A 21,165-nucleotide genomic window follows, 5' to 3' on the forward strand; every position below is an offset into this window, starting at 1 on the left:
GGGAAGCCAGCGACTAACCGCTTGAGCTATGGCGGCCTTGTATTCGGTAGGTTCTTCCTTCGTATATCGGCAGGAACACCATCCATCCTGAATGAGAGTTTTCGTTGTTTTCCTTAGTCCCTGAAGGTAGTGCTGGGACGGTACATCGGTTAGGCCACAACCCCTTCCTTCGAAATCCTTTCAGATTTATCTTTCGTCAGTTGTCCTCTCATCCGACGCAATGATCCCAGTATTGAAAGCGGGGTCGGGTGATCAAGGAAAGAGGGGAAAGATCACTTCCGCTGTCACGATTCCCATATAGGTAAGTAAAGTGCCCCTATTTTTCGAAATCCGATCCGGGACATGCGTTGAAGGAGAGGAGTAGGGGGGGCACTCAGACGCATGCTGAAAACTGCATTAATATTAAGAACAAGAAAACTCATTGGCTGTGTAGTGCTAACGCTGCAGGCTTGTGTTCAAATATCTGCAATCCTGACAGGTTTTTCATGATTTTCTTCAGTCCCATCAGGCTAAAGTTTGGATAATAATCAAATTATGCTACGACTGCCGTTTCCTTTAATATTCTTTGAGATTTATCGTTCACCATTCATCCTACCTTGCGCCTCTGTATGGTCTAAGTACTGACTATCGTAAGATACCCACTAGACGTCTTTCGTTTGTTTCTTTTTCCAGCGACGACATTGTACAGTGAACCTGATCATAATACTGTATTTAAGCATCCTGTAGCGTAGTTGGTTGAGGTCGCGGGTTCAAGTCCCGGTGAGGTCATTGGATTTTTTCACTTGACCTAATACTTCCAGCCGCAATATGTCCCTGGGGTCGACTCAGCCTCTAACAGAAATGAGTTCCAGGAATTAATTAAATAATTTTCCTGGGGAGTAAAGCGCGGCCGGCGAGTAAGGATGACAACCTTAATGCCATCTTTGAGCCGATTGTCTAGATAATGTGGGACCCTCAACGTCTCACAACCCTATGGGCCTTCACGGCCTGTTACAGGGATTGCTTTACTTTTACTGCATTAGTTGATCAGTTGAGGAATATACGTAGTTACGTTTTAGTGACTCTACACGCTGTTTGAATTGATAATTTGATTTATTGAACACATAATTCGTAACTACAAGCAATTATAAGGATATTGGTAATCAGCACAATTGACAGATCACTGTAGCACCTGCTAAGTCTTCGTCTGTTATGTCTTCCCTAGTCGTTGCCTGGTTACGGTTTTCACCAGGCGTCGCTAGATTATGGCTGCCAAACACAGGGGTTCCTCTACTTCGGTGCACACTTCCTCATTGAGTGACGGTTGGCTTTCAACTCACTCATGACGGTAACTCCTAGTCATGACTGGCTAACATAAGAGTCAGAGTTACTTTGCGACTGTCAGTTTACCGCCAATCAGTTCGTCTTGCCGCCAAGCCTCATGAGGCTCATCAGGATCAAAGTCACATTACGACCAACAGTCAGCCGGCCAGTCAGGTCAGACATTTGCGGATTTGTCGATGACCCTCGCTATATAGCCTTGGCACTGACTGCATAGAAAATGCCGTCTCCCACAATGCTATTGTTGTATGCCTATCCATTGCCACAGACACGTGTCTATCGGCTGTTACCTAGCAGCGGACAATTTCGTCTTGCTCCATTATTCAGACTTTTCAGCCGCCATGTCAAAACATGCGTTCTTCAATGAAGCTTGACAAATTACTGGCTTATTCGCCACTTAGTTCTTGCTTTCATGTAAATGGAACAACAAATTTCGGCCACAGCTGGCCAACATCAGGTATCTATATATATAGGTACCTGATGTTGGCCAGCTGTGGCCGAAATTGTCCGCTGCTAGGTAACAGCCGATAGACACGTGTCTGCAGCAATATGATAATTCGCGTAAATTTTTATACTGGATTATGCCATGATATATAAAACGACTTATAACATTTTTAAATGATGCAGAATGACGCATAATGTATTGTATGTTGTGATATGCTTATTTCTTGTTTTCTTTTTTTTCTCAGAGATGTGTATTTCGTGGCTGGTATCTTGGTTACCTACAATGTGTCAAGGTATGTGTTATACATTTTGTACTTTATGTTATTTAATACTTAGTCTGAGCTCTATCATCGTATATACACGTACGTTCGCGTATTCCGGTCGCCAATGTGAACTACGAACCTACCGTGATTTTGAGTCTCTTTATATATAAAAGGGAGGGTATTACTGCTACCTAGACCGCAAATAAATGGGAATAATAGTAAATATATGTTAATGATGAGATCGACATATTTATTCCGAAATAAAAATTACATTTTATGTGTAAGAGTGAGGATTAAAAATTAATATGTTACATATTCGCAATTTTCAATGCAAATAGTGGTTTTTCTTTTTTCTTCGCAAATACTTTTTATGTTTCGCTAGATCTTGGAAGTTACATTCTCAAATCTGCCATCGAATTTGGTCTGTTTCTGCATTTTGTTTTTTTCTTTTGTGTTTTATTTTATGCTGCGTATTTTGATCTTGTTTCGCAGCGGTATGCCCTCCAAACTGAAAATTATTTAAAGTGAAATTTATAATAATAATAATAATAATAATAATAATAATAACAATAATTTGTTTTTCTACTCTCTGGCGGAATTCTAATGCTGAACCCTTATTTCCACTTCGCAGAACCCCGAGGTTCGCGGAACACTATTTGTGAAACACCGATTTAAAACCTGCACAATTTATCCATATTTTACTCAATACGAAAGCATATAGTATATGATCATTTATATTTACCAATTATTGTAATAAAACAGTGGTTGATTATGGTGCTAACTGGCACAGTAAGCTATTAATTGCTGATCTGTGGTCTAGGAAAAAAGAGTGATTTCTTTCCGACTTTACGTGTATTATCTTTGTGCATCAACAATAAATAATATGTTGTGCTTCTGGGAATTCAAATTGTTCTTAGAAGCTGAGGAAGTGTGAACATAAAGTGGCCTGCTATGTTGTATAAAGAGCGGGTAAATGGAAAGAAGAAACCCGCAAGACGTCAAAGGCAAAATGATAACTGGTAATTTGAAATTATAGACTAAAGGAACTATGACTCACACTTGCTGTCTATTTTGAAAAATATTGTGCCTTCTCTTTAGGCAGAAATAGTATAGAATAAGTTGATCGCACCGAGCATTGGCCATTGGCGCCACCAAGATATTTTCCGGGAGGGGTGGAACAGCTGCGAGTAGTAAAGCTGCCTTACAGACTTATTTTTTGTCCCCTTAAGATTTTTACCGCTTGTCCTGGAATTATGGATGTCTGTAATGAAATACAGATAGCACCATACTGGAAGAAAATAATTTCGACACTATTATTTGGCATATTTCAATCCTTATTTCAATTTTTGTTCCTCTAAAAATCTAGGGGCACACACTTGGTCTCCCTCCACCTAGGTCATTGTCCTTGATAAGGCCCAGTCTTTGTTACAGTAAAGTTTAATGCCCATTGTTAGAAGAGATTTTTTTCAGTAAATTGTTTGGTAACTACAACCATATAATACGTAGACCGTTTCTTTACAGAATTGTTATAGATACACATATATTGCAGCTGACTTCGTGCACTCATAATATTAATAAGTGATGTATTCGCCCAAATCCGCAGTTTTTGGTTAAATACGGTGAGAAAATAATGTTTTTTTTTATTATTTTATTGTCTTCTATTTTGGAGTAAGAATGAAAAGTAGAATGCGATGAGGAACTGCCATTGTAATGTGTTCTTCAACTTAACAATATGCTTTCGACAGCGTACATTAGCAAAGAGACCAACAATAACATGTAAACATTAAAAAGTTTGGAAAGGTATGCATAGCGTAACAATTCATACGCTTCTCTTGCTTGGTTATCTCGAAAACCGTAAGAAACGTATCCAGCATGTGTGTTTTATTTCTCTCTACAAAGTTTGCTAAAATGTTTTGTCGTTGCAATAAATGCTTAAACGGATTACGCGCGCAGATCTTTAGAGAACTGTGTTATGTCATTATGCACACTAAATTTTCAGCTGTGTGCCAAGTTCCGTCAGCGTTTCTCTTGACCAGGATGGTTCCGCTATCTAACAAGTATGGGATACGCGTTTCTCTTGACAAAAATTGTTCCGCGATCTATTAAATATGGGATACGCTTTTCTCTTGACCAGAATGGTTCCACGATCTAATAAATATGGGATACGCTTTTCTCTTGACCAGAATGGTTCCACGATCTAATAAATATGGGATACTTGTTTCTCTTGATCAGAATTTCCGCTATCTAACAAGTATGGGATACGCGTTTCTCTTGACCACGATGGTTCCGCGATCTAACAAGTATGGGATACGCGTTTCTCTTGACAAAAATTGTTCCGCGATCTAATAAATATGGGATACGCTTTTCTCTTGACCAGAATGGTTCCACGATCTAATAAATATGGGATACGCTTTTCTCTTCACCAGAATGGTTCCACGATCTAATAAATATGGGATACTTGTTTCTCTTGATCAGAATTTCCGCTATCTAACAAGTATGGGATACGCGTTTCTCTTGACCACGATGGTTCCGCGATCTAACAAGTATGGGATACGCGTTTCTCTTGACAAAAATTGTTCCGCGATCTAACAAATATGGGATACGCTTTTCTCTTGACCAGAATGGTTCCACGATCTAATAAATATGGGATACTTGTTTCTCTTGATCAGAATTTCCGCTGTCTAACAAGTATGGGATACTTGTTTCTCTTGATCAGAATTTCCGCGTTCTAATAAATATGGGACACGCGTTTCTCTTGACCAGGATGGTTCCGCGATCTAACAAATATGGAATACATATCATGAGGTCGCTGCATGCTTCCAAATCTATGTGTGGACATTCACTCTCTCATGCGTAGCTTTCCTATCAAATTCCGCTCATTTGATGAAGTTATCAGCTGAAATAGCGCCTTCGTAAACATACCATAAAAAAAACTCTGGACGATAAATGTGGTTCTGCGCTTCGGGAAGGAAAATGACTTTATAATTTTGTTCAAGTCTCCGCGTATCGCCACCTCCAGCCTTGACGCCTTAAATACTTACATACTTGATCTCAGGAAGGACCCGAAAGCTCCTGTGGGCAGATTCTTAAAGAACTTGATACTTTTTGGTATTTTAGGTCTGTTTGAAAAGTAGTAGTAGTAGTAGTATCTAATGCCCAGGCACTTGGAGGAATTCCATTCGCCTTCTAGCATCCTAATATCTTTTCACAATGTTATTCCCAATATTAAAACAGTGCATTTCAGAAGTTGGTCTTTATTTATCATGACTTTCCATCATTGCATAAAACACACATTGTGGACGAATAAATCGACAGTCTGTGTAAATGAGCCAGAGATCAAGCAGAAGGTAGCCACAGCGTCGCCTGTTCGAAAATCGGGAATTATATTGCTGTTCTTGACTATGTTGTCCTAGGTTTTATGCTGAATTTGAATGGATTAATATTCCGATAAGTCAGCTTGACCGCTTACTTTTATTCTTAATTTTACAGATTAAATGCTGTAAAAACAAATGGATACTGCAGATTGCCACTAAGACTGGTGCCCAAGGCCGCGCCATAGCTCAAGCGGTTAGTCGCTGACTTCCCACCGCGGCGGCCCGGGTTCGATTTCGGGGTCTGGTCAAGTGGGATTTGTGGTGGACAAAGTGGCACTGGGGCAGGTTTTCTCCGAGTACTTCGGTTTCCCTTTCCAATCCTCATTCCACCAATTGCTCCACAATCACCCTCACCTATCATCTGGGGCTGGTACAATAGTCCAGAAGTGGCCGCAGTACAAGGGACTTAGTCCCACCCCACTAGCAATAAAAAAAAAAAAAAGAAGAGTGGTGCACACATAAACGGCCTACACCAAAGCTCTAAAGGCGAAGAGAAACTTTATTGTAATGTCAGCAGCATATATGCAGATCTATATGTCTTATTCAAACATCACTGTATATAAAACTTAACTTCCTTGGTTACCTAACCAATTAAGTGCCGGGCTACAGAAGAACTTAAATATTCTCTTCGTAACCAATGAACTGCCGGGTCAGCGATGAAGGTCCAGACTTGAAGGCCAAGGATATGATAATGTGCGGCCTGGTTAGGGATGGCACATACCTCAAAAGACGATGATAAATGGGTAAGGATCCATGGCTGAAGAATGATTATCACCGATGCCAATCTTGCCACCAGGAATCTCACATTAAGTCATCCGGGATTGAACCTGAGGTTGCATAGTGAGGATGGCTGCGCCTGGTTGTTTTAAAGGCTCATTATTTAAACACAAGATGATAACAGTAATAGAAATAGACGCACGATGAAGCTGAAGAATACACAAATTCGGAAGATGTTTCTTACTAGTTTGAATATCGAACACCTGATCATCTGCTGCAGGTTGACAGTTTTACCAGCTGTATAATGTGAGAGTTGGTCCCTTACTAGGAAGTAATGTCGTAATTGTAAGTACAGTTCTTGACGAAAGGACCGACCATTATGTGTTTCAGACGCATTTTACTTAAACATTAGTAATACAAGAGCAAAACCACAGTCTGTTACATGAAGGTTCAGTATGTCTATTTATTTTTTTTTATTGCTAGTAAGGTTAATTGTTAATTTCGGCAGTTGATTAAGGATGAGTGATTACCTTCATACTCCGGCTTCATTACCCCAGGAAAATGGTCCCTGATGTCCGTTGGATAGGAGTAGTAGAGAGAAAAGGGAGTCGAGCCCTCGTCGTTAGGTCCATAATAAGTCACTTCAGGGATTCAGCTATTCCAGCTGATTTGAAAACAGAGCGCTCGGGAATATGTTAAACCAAAGGGGGATGAAGTAGTCTGTGGTTTTGGAATGACGCATAACGAGTAGTCCGTAGTTCCTATAGCTCATCTGGTATTGTTAACAGGGTCAGATCGAGAAGCTTACGATTTGACTCAGATGTGAAAAACAATAAATACTTAGGGAATTCGTGCATAATATTATCTTTGAAAGCAGCCGCTCAGATCACTGAGAATAAGAAGATAATTATATAGACCCAGTGAAATAGGTTATTTGAATGAGAACAGGAATGAACTGACTCAGGAAATCGAAGATTTACTTTCATATTAGCGATACTGAACCTTCGGTTTCTGTTAATAGCGACTAAATAGTTTAGGTAGTGAATGAAGCAACTCTTCTTCATGTGACAAATCTTTTGGTTCGTTTCGCAGTTCATCAGATGACCAAATTTATGGAAAATTGGCCTTTTTATCCTCATCATCACGTTCTGTATACTTGAAGAGTTCATCCAGATTTATAAATTAGTAACTGAAGGTATATCTGCATATAATTTTCTCTTCTTATGGTTGTTAAAGGTAAAGTTATCCCTGTAAAAGGCCGTGGAGGCCCATAGGGTTGTGAGAGGTTGAGGCTCCTACATCTTCTAGGCAATCGGCTCACAGATGGTGGTAAGGTCGGCCTTACGCGCCGGCCGCCCCTTACCCCCCAGGAAGATTTTTGGTACTCGTTTCTGTTAGAGGCTGAGTCGACACCAGGGCCATAGTGCGGCTGGAAGGTTTAGGTCAAATGAAAAAGAAATCCACATCATCAGGACTCGAACCCGCGACCTTCCGGCTTGCAACATAGTGCCTTAACCAACTACGCTACCTAGGCCGTAAGTGGCCCACTGTACCAGTCCCCAGTGATAGATCAAAGAAAGAGAGTATTACATTTGATGGAAATTGATAGGAAAGACCGAAGTACCTGCCCCAGATTACTTTGTCCACCAAAAATGCCACACGATTGCGCCTGGGACTGAACCTAGGTCACCCGGATGGGAAGCTGACAACTAGCCGCCTGAGCTGTGACACGACCATAGTGTTCGCTAACAGACGTATCAATATGGCGCCTTCATCATGCATAGAACACAGAGATAATTTCTTACAGTAATGCACAGCAAGTAACTCGTCCGCTTGTCGTCATCCGAGGCGGCCCCACTTTTCCCTACAGTCGTGTTTGCACAACGCGTATTTTTCATCAGGATCGGTGTGAATAATCTTTTATTGCCATAATTCCGACTAAGCATATAAATCTTCTGACGAGAGTCTCTGGTCATCTCTGCAGTAACACTAATGAAGGTTGCCTGATTAGTGATACGCGGTAGAGTTCACTTTGTAAACTTGTAGCACCTAGAAGTCTTATCAAAGAACTTACTATGTGGATCAGATACATTCTTAGAAAGCTAACAGTCGCTCAGCAAGTCAAGGAATTTCCCCCTTATTCTCACAAGAATCCGCCTGTGGTCGCATTCGCTCACGCCTTACTTCTTCGAGATACATTTTAATACTATCCTCACATCTGTGGTTAGATATCGCACGTAATCTCTTCCCTTCAGGTTTTCGGACTAAGATTATGTATGTATATTTCTTCCATGAGTGATACATGCCTTGTCCATCTCATACTCCCAGGTTTATCACCTTAATAATGTTTAGTAAAGACTGCGAATTATGAAACTCCTTAGAGCTGAAGTTTCATAATCTCTAAACTAATTATGAAATCTGTTATCAGTGATCGTACAATAAATTCCATAATTTGTTGTCTTTCTCACATCCGATGTTTGTTCTCTCTGTTGGTCACACGTTATATGGGCGTCAATGTCACTAGCCTCGCAGATTGGTTCATGACTCTCTATTAATGCCATTGAGCCAGCTCATGGGTAGACAGATCACGTTTCATCACAAACTTCTGTTTATGCACAAACAGAAAGTGTTATCGATGCCATTGCCTCCAACTTTACAAATTTGAACTATTATGCCGGATCCGTGGAATAATAAGAAGGGACAAATGCACTGCTTGTGTGACGTAAAAGTGCGCATTTATTTATGCATGCAGCCTGCATGCTCGCTGAGGATATGCGGAAACAAATGACTACGTGATGCAGGAGAGTGGACATGCGCTACGTGGTATAGTGGTGGTTGGGTTTTCGCAGTGTTTGCATTGGCACACTCAATCGCTAAATTGGATCAATTCACTAGCATAGTAACAGAACCTATCAAAATTAATTAAAGTGAATGAAACTTACACGCCGTAATATTGTAAAATGCAAGTTTTTTTTTTCCTTGGCACTACAGCCCCAGTGGGCCTAGGCCTACCTCCATGAACTTCTCCGTTCACTTCGGTTTTTCTATATCTTACACGTTCGGTAGGACTCCTTGGCCGGGTGATCAGTTCGTCGCAAGGCCTCTACCTGTACACAAACACACACAAACGCACACACACAAACTAAACATCCATGCCCTGAGTGGGATCCGAACCCACGATCCCGGTTTCCAAGCGAGCGAAGGCAGTACATGCCTTAGACCGCTCGGCTACCGTGACCGGCCGCATAATGCAAGTACTTACGTGATATTACACCATCTCTTAAGGGATACTTAAGGTAGCAGTATATCAGATATCGGACACTGAACAATGTCCGACATAACATTGGCAGACTTTGTAATAAATAAACACGTTACAAATGTCTAGGCTTATGTATTATAAAATTAGAAAAAATGGAGGCGACAGTGAACTCCATTGTCGTCGTAAGTTTTGAGGTTTTCACGGCGATTACTATGAAGAAAGTCATCTTCTTGGATCTGGCGCCGTGTATTCTTTGTTTCAGCCCACGTTTCGGAGGAACGTATCGCCTCCATCTTTAGGGCAGGTGAATTGCGTAGCGAATACAGAGAGCAGTAGCTACAGCTCCCTCATATATTGTCCCCCTAGATGAAGGCTTAGGCTTACATAGATCATGCAAGATATCTTTAGCTGGACATAGCCGTACCCCTTGCCCTATTTCCCCAAATTCCGAGGAGGCGCTAGGTCGCCTGGTTGAGAGAATAAGGTTCTTTTGTACTTCGAGAAGAGAATTCATTAAATGCCTCGCGCTGTCATGTCATTGATAAGATTAGCGTTCGTAGCGCAGCAGAACTTGGTCGTATCGCTCGCATATGATTGGTTTTCCTGCTAATCTTCGTTTTAGGAGGACTCATTATTTTAAACCGACTCCATTACAATACATATTTCGCAGTTACATAGGTGGTCTGCCAAAATTGAGATAGGTTGGGTGAAACCAGTTCTTCAAGTTACAAAGTCCTTGACACCGTAATAATTTACGAAAAAAAAAAGAAGCGAAACTTACAAAGAAGATAAACAGTGACAAAGAAGTAGGTATTAAAAGAAACAACTTAGAAGCCATAATTTCTTCTTGTAGCTATAAGATTTTGTGATACTTAGTATCTTTGTTGTACGGACATGAGTTTCGGTAGGTGGAACGGCAGAAGTATGTATAGGGCAGGTTCACTCAGGGCAGTGGCAGAATAAATCTTAAAATATAAGTTAGATTTAGCGGGAGTACAGGAGGCCAGATGGGGTGGCGGTGGCATCGCACCAGCAGGCGAATATACATTTTTCTATGGAAAAGGGAAAGAAAATAATGAATTAGGTACAGGTTTTTTCGTACATAAGAGAATCGTATCAGCAGTTAAGAGGGTAGAGTTCGTTAGTGATAGGATATCATATATAATACTAAAAGGTCGATGGTGTGATATCATTGTTATGAATGTTCACGCCCCAACAGAAGATAACATAAACATAACATGATGACATAAAGGACAGGTTCTATGAGGAACTAGAACATGTATTTGATAAATTCCCGAAGTACCGTATGAAAATTTTGTTAGGAGATTTAAATGCCAAAGTAGGGAGGGAAGACATTTTCAATCCAACGATTGGGAATAAGAGTTTGAATGAAACTAGTAATGATAATGGAGTGAGAGTAGTAAACTTTGCCACATCCAAAAACCTTATTGTCAGAAGTACATTGTTACCACATCGTAATATTCATACATTTACTTGGACATCTCGTGATGGGAAGATACACAATGAAATCGACCATATTTTGTAAGATAAGAGACGGCATTCAAGTATACTTGATGTCCGATCTCCAACATATGTAACGGTTATATCACCGCGACTCCGTCTTCTGGAAATAAAACAATTTACCCCCCAGTAATTATAATGGTTGTATTGTCAGGATTCAATCTTGCGGATTTAGCTAGCGTCATTGAATCCTCTTCTGATATTATGACATTACGGCCAGGACTCTGTCTTATGGAATTATATAGTGTAATCTGCTTAACTGAACGGAGAAGTTCATGGAGGTAGGCCTAGGCCCACTGGGGCTGTAGTGCCAAGGGGGGGAAAAATCTGCTTAACTGAACGGAGAAGTTCATGGAAGCAGGCCTAGGCCCACTGGGACTGTAGTGCCAAGGGGGGGAAAAATCTGCTTAACTGAACGGAGAAGTTCATGGAGGTAGGCCTAGGCCCACTGGGGCTGTAGTGCCAAGGGGGAAAAAAATCTGCTTAACTGAACGGAGAAGTTCATGGAAGCAGGCCTAGGCCCACTGGGACTGTAGTGCCAAGGGGAAAAAAGAAAGAAAAGTCTGCTTAACTAAATACGTCTTCTGAAATTTGTCAGCTACATCCCCCCCCCCTTACAAATACGATAGTTATATTGCCTTGATAAGGGCTTCTTTAATTACATACTGACATTATTTGCCCCTAGTAGCCGGGATAGCGTAGTTGGTATAGCGATTAGCTAGAGGCTGGACGACCGAGGGGAAGGAGTTAAAGAGTCCCGGTAGGGTCAAGAACTTTTTTTTCTCCACGTCGTCAAACCCGGCTCCGGGACCCACACCCGGGGCTTTTTCCACTCCCCCATACGTGTTCATGGCCTAGTGCTTAATGAGTGAAGCACAGGAACAACTTTGCCTATTAACATTACTTGTTCCACTACATATTTATTGATTATATTGCTGGGACTGAAATATTCAGAAATTTGATAGTGCATTTGCTCCAGCTCTTATTGATGTAATGGTTATACCACAATAACTTCGTCTTGTAGAATTACGCGGTGTCCCTTGCTCCACTACATATGTAATAGTTATATCGCCTTTACTCGGATCTTCAGGAATTAGGTAATGGCATGTGCTCGTTGCAAACGTTGCGTTACGTTGCAAGGCTGTGGCGTGCTGGTAGGGTACTGGGCAGTGGCATTTTACCCGCTACACATCGCAATTGCTTAGTTCCCAGAACCTGGGTGTGTGAAAACAAGAAAATACGTGTATTAGCCTTGAAGCAGAGAACTTTCATGAACGGTGGGATTGATCAGAAATAAAGAAGGTTCTTATGTTATCAGGGAAGAACTGCAATAAGAGATAACATCGGCACAGAGACAAACGAGCATGTCACCCACGCAGATTTAATCACTCAAGTTAACAGTCATCTAGTGAACATAAATGCTTAACGTATATCATTTAGTGACACGAGAGCTTGTTGGAAAGGTCCTCGTAGCGTACGCCTCATTTTCTTATAATATACTGAGTAAAGTGTCTCAGCAGTTAAGCTTCTGACTTGCATTCGTGAGGGACCAAGGTACCGACAGCCGAGACCGCCAAGGAGTTTCGTGGTTTCCTCAGTCACTCCAAGTAAATTCCTATAAAGTGCTATATATATTCTACGACTGCTTCCTACCGCATCATTTCCAATTAACTCTATTTATAATCCTACCATTGGGCGTTTAGGAGCCGGGATATTGCAGTCGGTATAGCGACTGGCTAGGGCTGGACGACGGAGAGGTCTGAGTTCGAGTCGTCCAGACTGGCTCTGGGGCCCACCCAGCCTCCTATCAAATGGGTACCGGGGGTTCTTTCCGCGGGGGTAAAGCGGCAGAGGCGTGAAGCTGACCACTCACCTCCAGCTAGTGCCGAGGTCAAGAAAATGTGGATCTATACATCTACACATTCACTCCCCCATACTCCTTCATGGCGTAGTGCCTAATTAATGAAGCACAGGGACAAACTTATTTTTTTGCCATTAGGCGTTATATAATCTTACATACTAACAGAATTGTTAACTAAACCATAATCAAATAATTAAATAAATAAATTATGATAGAGAGTTTTCGTCAGGAAATTCAGTCAGACCGGCCAGGGACCGACAAAGACCACTCCCGCATAATGTGCTTTATCGATCCATTGTAGTAAGTACGTGAAATGAACGCGTAATATGGACGCCATTTCCGCTATTATTTTTCATTTGCCAAATACAGACTAGATGACCACGAAATGTAGTATTGTGGGCCTATACTAAAATTTACTAGCCTAATTTGCGTTGGATTTGTTTTGGTATAATACAGAGTGGGGCGCAGAAACTTCCTTTTTTGAAGGCGAATAAAAGAAAAATTATTGCTGATAGACAAAATTTATGTTTAGCTAATGAAAGAACATACTTTAAAGTTTTAAATCATGTAGTTTTAAACAAAATATCTTGAAGGTGGTGGCCACCGTTCTCCATGCACTGATGCAACCGTTTTCTGAAGTTCCCCTCTGCACGTTCCAACATGTGCACCAGAATTTGGGCTACTTCCTGCCGAATAACATTCTTCAGCTGAAGCAGGTTTGTGGGGCGATGTTTAAAAACCTCTGCCTTGAGGTATCCCCATAAAAATAAATCACAGGGCGTTAGACCAGATGAGTGCACTGCCCACGGGATGTCACCTCGAAGCGAGATGAGCCGTCCGGGCAACTTTGCCCTCAAAACTGTCATTGAAGCTCGGGCTGTGTGGGCCGTGGCACCATCCTGTTGGAACCAGACATTTCCTAGATGCATTTCTTCCAGAGCTGCTTCGAAAAAGTTTTTATTCATGTTCACATACCGCTGTGAATTTACAGTAACTGCATGATTGTCTTCTTAAAAAAAATAAGGGCCAATAACTCCAACTCTCGACAACGCACACCATACTGTCACCTTATCATTCTGAAGTGGCCTCTCATGTATGTCTAGGGCGAGTGCATGTTTGCGAGCGGAGCGTCTTGGAAATCTCAAAATCGACTGTCGAACTGCCTCCACGGTCCGTTGTCGTCCTGATGATTTTTTACCACACTCCCGGTTGTCCTAAAGTTCTCTACCCACAAAACAATCGATTTCCGGTCGGGAACCGGACCTCTGGGCTTAATTCCGAAGTGAGTACGGAACGCATGCTGCACCGCCAAGTAGGAATGGTTGTTCGAAAAATAGGCTTTGACAGCAAACGCGTTGCCCACTCGTCCACCTCATGTTTCCTACTGAGGGGTATTAGACAGAAACTTCCGCGACTGCTGCGTTCGCCGAGCCTATCCGCACTTTTCTGCGACCTCCACTCCCTTCACAATGCGTCTTCACAAAAAGGAAATTTCTGCGTCCCACTCTGTATTAGTATAATTCGGTCATATTTACCTATAGTAATGAAGTCTATTTTTCTTAAAGCAGTAAGTGGACTTGTAGAGCAAATAGTCAACCGTTAACCAGATTGTACAAGAAGCCCGCAATTAAGTTTGATAAAGTGCAGAGAATTTCGTTGGAAAAGTTTGTGTACAATGTTACGGTGTCTATCCTTTCCAATCTCGTTGGTAAGACCAGAAAACAAAAGTAACTGAACTCTTGGGGTAAGGGGGGAGGGCGTTGGAGAGGAATAGCCAAGTTGCCCAAAATTATGTCCGCACGGCAGTTTTTTTAACCTGACTGCTAGAGAATATCTGTTAGTGTTTATGGAGCCGAGGGATTGAAACATGTCTTTGGCAGTGTACCTCTTCTTGTAGTTGTGTTCAACGATCGCATTCGGCGAAGTTCCAATGATCAAATAAAAAACAGCAGCTTATAGGAAGAACGGAGAATAACTGTTTGGTTTACCAGAAGTATTGAAGTGAGTTAATATCAGCAGACTCAGTGGAATTATATCTCCGAAAAAAAAATAATTTTGTAATATACAATTCGAGGATCGCTACGGGCCGAACGACTGAGGGGTAGGAGTTCAAGTCACTGTAGGGTGAAAAATTTTATATTCTCCAAATCGTCCAGACCGGCTCTGGGGTCTACCCAACCTCCTATCCAATGGGTATCGGGGCTCTTTCCCCGAGGATAAAGCGGGCGGGGCGTGAAGCTGACCACTCACCTCGAACTAGTACCGAGGTCAAGAAAATGTGGATTTATACATCCACTCCCCCATACGCCTTCATGGCGTAGTGCTTAATTCGTTGAGCACAGGAACAGCTTTAACTTTTTTGCCTTCACAACTCGAGGATTAATGGCAAACAGTGAAAGTTAGATTCGAAAAATCTCACCTTCATGTCCTTTAAGTAATCTGTTATCTAAGATTCATGTATGTGGCACGGTATTTATTTTGGGCATTGCACATTTTTGACACATTTCATGTACGACGTTTCAGTAGTTTGTCTGCCTCTTCTTCGGCTGTTTATTACAGTAATGACCTTTGGTTTTTCGCCTTATTTTTGACACGAGCATTAACAGTCGGAGTGGGACCGGGAACATTTTGAGTAAGGAACTAGTCTTGTATGCAATCCATCGAATTATTGATGTCATCCATTTTGAAATGAAATCGACAAAAAAAAACTGTATTCATAATGACAACCTGAAGAAGTTTCGAACCAGTTCCCGAAACATCATACTATCAAATACAGAGCTACTTGATACAGTAGACTAATCCCCTTATTTCGTATTTGGGACGTTCCGGGTTCGAATGTTAGAAATCCTGAAAACTGTAACATATAAAATAAAATCTGACAATGAACATGTCTACATTTCAGCCTCCAAATGAACTGTCCTCACCGAGGTAATTTGTAAGCGTGTCTAGTCTCTCCATACAGCTGGTGGGATAGTCCTTCCAAAGAGTTCCTAGAAAGTTAAAGTCTTCCCCTTATTTAATTTATTGAACACCATCCAGTGAAGACTGATGGAAGACTAGAAGCATCCCTGACCATCGTCGCTAGATGGGCAGCTTCTGCCCTTGTCGCTTTACCCTCGGGGTACCCTCCGGTACCCACTGGATAGGAACCTATCTGGACGCTGTGGAGATGAGAAAAATCTCTTAGCCCTGCTTGGAATCGAAACCCTGACATTCAACCCCTAGCCCATTGCAAAAGACCAAGCTATTCCGGTGAAAGAATTTCGGCCGAATTCATAAATCCTGCTTTGTCATGCCACAGATCTGTTAGTGTTGTACTGAAGAAAAATTTCCAACACAGCAATGAGGGCCTCGCCGTAGCTCAAGCGGTTAGTCGCTGGCTTCCCACCGTGGCGGCCCGGGTTCGATCCCGGGTCTGGTCAAGTGGAATTTGTGGTGGACTAAGTGGCGCTGGGCCGGTCACGGTAGCCGAACGGTCTAAGGCATGTACTGTCTTCGCTCGCTTCGAAACCGTGCTCGTGGTTTCGAATCCCACTCAGGGCATGGATGTTTAGTTTGTGTGTGTGCGTTTTTCTGTGTTTGTGTACAGGTAGAGGCCTTGCGACGAGCTGATCACCCGCCCAAGGAGTCCTACCGAATGTGTAATATCTAGAAAAACCGAAGTGAACGGAGAAGTTCATGGAGGTAGGCCTAGGCCCACTGGGGCTGTAGTGCCAAGGTTGAAAAAAAAGTGTCGCTGTGGCAGGTTTTCTCCTAGTACTTCGGTTTTCTCTGCCAGTCTTCGTTCCATCAATTTCTCCACAATCACCCTCACCTATCATCCGGGCCTGATAGAATAGGCCAGAAGTTCGTGTGTCTGCAATGTTGTTGTGATTACAGGATCGCGATAATCTCTCGTTACCAAACGTCATAAATTGCCATCAGTTGCTTGATCGTGGGGGGGGGGAGGGGTTAGTCACATACAGACAGAAAGGAGGTGTTATAAATATTGTGTTTGTGAGAAAGGGAGGTAGGCTAAAAGAAGGTACCGAAAGTGCAAATTGAAGGTGTATGACGCATATTTTGTAATACTGAACGCCACAGATCACTGTAGTCTATTCATTAAACGATTGCCAAGCAACGAACTAGTTGTGATCATAGACCCTTTCTGCACTATAACCTCATGTAGTTGTGTAGGAAGCGGAGAAATCAGGGGAGACGAAACTGTGTTATGCAAAACAGCTCGAAAGCCATGATACAGAAGTATCATGATATGCATATAATAGGAATACAGGAGTAAATTACGATCTTTTTGGATATGACACCGTATAGTTTTATACGTATCTATCAGTGTTTCTGAAGGACCTGTTGTCTCCATTTTTAGGTAAAACAGTGTGAATCTTCAATCATTGTTCTACCCTGAAGATGGTGGCAACAGATTCTTTCGAAGCAGTCGCACGTATCTACCAAATTGTCCCGTATTCATTACGATTAGCAGAAGTGACACCATTTGGTAGCTACGTCGTGAAAACTTTATTCTGGTTCTGGTAATTATGTCGCTAGAATCTGTATAACGCGGGCCAATCGCCCTATCCAAGTTATTTTGGCTTAATAAATGGGCAAAATGCACGAAATATTCATCATTCCTGGATACATTATAAGCATTTCTTAGCGAACTGAAAGTGCTCATCGTGTTCTGGAATCGTTCCCAATTACTCTTCCGCAATAAAGGATAAGGTATTATACAGATAACAGCACGTTTGTTAACCCCACGGTTGCACATTCACTTTCAATCATTAGAACTTAGTATTCTTTAGATCTGACCCAACCTAGTCTGTTGCATTTCAAAGTCAAACTTTCAAGTTTCAGAGACAATAAATTTAATGAAAATATGTTAAGTGTTTTGCGAAAATTAACGGACGGAATAAAAACAGATAGGCGGAAAATCCCGATAATGGGTCCATGTTATACCTTTCATTGAAAGAACGCCCATCAGCCCCTGATGTATACAAAAGCAGTCTCCTAAAATTCGGAAGCTTACCACATAATAATAAAATGAGTACCAGGAGTATTCTTGAAATATTCTTGGGGGTAAAGGGCGGCCGGCGCGTAAGGCTAACAACCTTGCCGCAATCTGTGAGCCGATTGTCTAGAGAAAATGTGGGAACTTCAACATCTCACAACCCTATGGGTCTCAATATTACATTTAAGCATCCTGTTGCACTCTACACGATATATGACATAAACACCGTCCCAAGTGCAACAGTTTGTTGTACTTCTTTTGTCTTGCCCTCTTCTACACTACATGTTTCGGCCGCAAACGGCCATCATCAGGTGTGGTTTTAAATTTTAAACTAAGTGCAATGTAACAGCTACGTAAGTGTATACACCTGATGATGGCCGTTTGCGGCCGAAACATGTAGTGTAGAAGAGGGCAAGACAAAAGAACTACAATAAACTGTTGCACTTGGGACGGTGTTTATGTCATATATCGTGTAGAGTGCAACNATACCTTTACTTACTTTACGTCGGTTTCTGAAAGCATTTATTGAAAACACTCGATATTCTTTTAGCATTTTAATATTCTTGGTAACTGAATTTCGTATCATACAATATCACTTGTATTACTAGTGGATTCTTTTTCTTGTCATCTCATAAATTTCACATGTCTAGTTCCAGTTTACAGTTTATTATAAAACGAAAATGTATCGCGCGGTCGCCATGCTGTTGTTTTCCATTTTGTAGAGAAGAAGCTTAATAACTTTGCATGTATTTTAACCTCTATTACCATACAAGAAGCGAAGACCATCTATTGAGAGTCGTTAGCGTTATTCACATCTCACACTGCCACGTTTATACAGCTAAGGACTGGAAACTAAGTGTACGACGAAGAAAAGGGTTCCAGTGGCATGTTTTGTCCACGGAAATTGGTCCTTTAATGTCTGTGATAGTGTTGCCAGTGAAGGGACAAAAACGGACAACCTCGTTCTTCTTCGCTAATAACAAGAGATCTCAAGAAGAAAATGCTCACTCGGAAAACATAAAAAATTATAGGGATGCCAGGTGATGGAATGCCATTAAGAGAAATGTAAAGGTATCCCTGTAACAGGCCGTGGAGACCCATAGGGTTGGGAGATGTTGAGGTTCCAAGATTTTATAGACAGTCGGCTCATAGATGGTGGTAAGGTTGTCAGCCTTACGCGCCGGCCGCCCTTTACCCCCAAGAACATTCCAAGAATATTCCTGGTACTCATTTCTGTTATAGGCTGAGTCGACCCCAGGACCATAGTGCGGCTTGAAGGATTAGGTCAATTGAAAAAGAATACAACGACGAGAGACTTTTGTATCGTTAGCAAAACATTTTGTCGGTATGAAGCTTTTAAATCTGTCAATTACCTAATTATATCCAGTGTTAATGATTTTAGGTATTTTAATTTTATTTCTATTAAAATTGGTTTTAATATCAATTACAGTTGTAACTTTTACTTCCAATTAAGACTTTGAAGTATATAAATAAGAGTCTTCAGTCTTGACACTATATTTTGGCTTTTTATGCATTGCTCAAACGCCACGGCTGGTAACCAAAATAAACATCTCTCCAAATGTTCTGTAATGCACTGATTTCCATACTCTTAAGCAAACAGGAGCAGTTTTATGTGACAATACCATGAAATTACGCTATATATGGAAACGATAAATTCATAACAATATCGAACCATTTTCCTGAGATCTTAGCCCATCAGTATTCCATATTGTCACGTTTTTAGTGACTGTAGACGGGGTTTGGATTGGCAATCGGATTTATTGGATTCTTTAGCGCGTGACTACCTTTTACATTTCACTATTACACCCACACTAAGTCTTCTCCGTCTTTTACAGTTTCCACTAGCCGTTGCTTGGTAGCAGCTCTCATCGGCGGACGTTTCCCTTCCTCTGGATTCCCGAACTATCCCCGGCCTTATCTACCGGTTTCTCACAGCAAGAGCTCACAACGACTGAACCCCAGTAGTTCTCTGACTCACCAACCAACTATTCACTAACTCCAGCTGCTAAATTTTCTGCTTATAACATCTCGGCACGGACCACGCAGAAAACGCCGTTCCTCTGTTGTAGTGCAATTGTTGTGTTCTTGTCTGTTTATTGAGCCGTTGCCTAGCAATGGGTGTTGTATAGTTGCTTATTTCGCTATCGTTGCCTAACAACGAGTCTGCGTGCTACAATATTAACTGACAGCTATAGCAAATTGTGACTATTCTGCTAGTAGCTGAAAGCTTACGTGTCTTTCCGAAAGACATTTACTATACAGATGTGTTGTTGGCAGACATATGTAACAGTACAGATACCCCGCGGTTTAGTTATAAACTATGCTCTTGTCGAATCTAAGTAGTAGTAGAGACGTTTCATTTCATAAACTCCTATATAATTGTCCATGTTAATATCAAGAAGTGTTTCAAATATAAGTCGTAGCTGTACATGAGGTCTGTAGTTTATGCTATATAGAAAATATTTACGCATAGAGCAGTTATTCATAAATGTGTACATTTCTATTTAACTTTACCTAACATAATTTTTACATTTTACTGAACCGAAATTAAAGTTTGTTGACAACGTTTAATGTAGATTTTGATTACCAGATTTCATTGGAATCGGTTGAATATTTTTGGAGATGAAGCTTGCGAAAGAAAGAGAAAGACACGATTTTCCCGTTAAAAATTCATTTTATATATTTTGGAAGAATAACATGATTTTTTTATCAACATTTAATTAAAGGTGTGAACATTTCAACGTTTAGGTCCATATCAACATTGGAGCTGACTTGTTAAGAAGATGTATTTTGTTTTTCAGTGGATTTTAGACCTCGCCTCTGGACCTGAAATGGAATACGGGCTGTTTCTGTTGGTGTGATAAAATCAGATAAATTAATTTTCAAAGGAACGTTGCTCGCCTATTTTAAATGTCTTTGCAACACCAGAGCTTCATATTTCAAATATTCTCTTTGCTGCATAATATTGTGTTTCGCTCACACTGCGTCAAGAGTTAGTTGTGCGTTTAGAATAAACGATAATTTTCTCTCACCAAAATATTATTTTGACTTGAAACCTAATAAACCGGTCTGATAAAATGGCAGAATTTGAGATGAAAAAATCAAAATAACTTTTCTCCAAAACGACGTAAACATCGTTTGTATTGCAGGTGTCTTTCATTGCTTATTCCTCTTATTTTGTAGTTGGCTTATACGTTGATACGTTTTGTGAATCGTCCGTTTTAGGCGCGTAAGTTGCTCCGAAAAACTGAAAGGGAGTAGCCCATTGATAATGACTTGAAACTTTTTTTCCATTAGCTGAACTTGGTATTATATAAATACTTGTAAAAACATAATTGAGTTGTAAAGTGTATGTCTTTTTCTTTTTTTGTTATTCGACAACA

The 21,165-nt window shown here is 41.1% G+C and overlaps 1 protein-coding gene across 3 annotated transcripts in view; it reads left to right on the top strand.

Moving 5' to 3' along the window:
* LOC111865235 (sodium-coupled monocarboxylate transporter 1) overlaps positions 1-21,165 on the top strand; it is a 380,779-nt gene that overhangs the window by 103,549 nt on the left and 256,065 nt on the right. For all 3 annotated transcript variants that reach the window (XR_004513107.1, XM_023853126.2, XM_033751735.1), the window contains one exon: positions 2,010-2,057. The gene's annotated coding sequence lies outside the window, so the exon portion shown is untranslated. The remainder of the gene's footprint in view (positions 1-2,009; positions 2,058-21,165) is intronic.

The sequence above is a fragment of the Cryptotermes secundus genome, unplaced genomic scaffold (genome assembly GCF_002891405.2).
Source record: "Cryptotermes secundus unplaced genomic scaffold, Csec_1.0 scaffold614, whole genome shotgun sequence".
Taxonomy (NCBI): Eukaryota; Metazoa; Arthropoda; class Insecta; order Blattodea; family Kalotermitidae; genus Cryptotermes; species Cryptotermes secundus.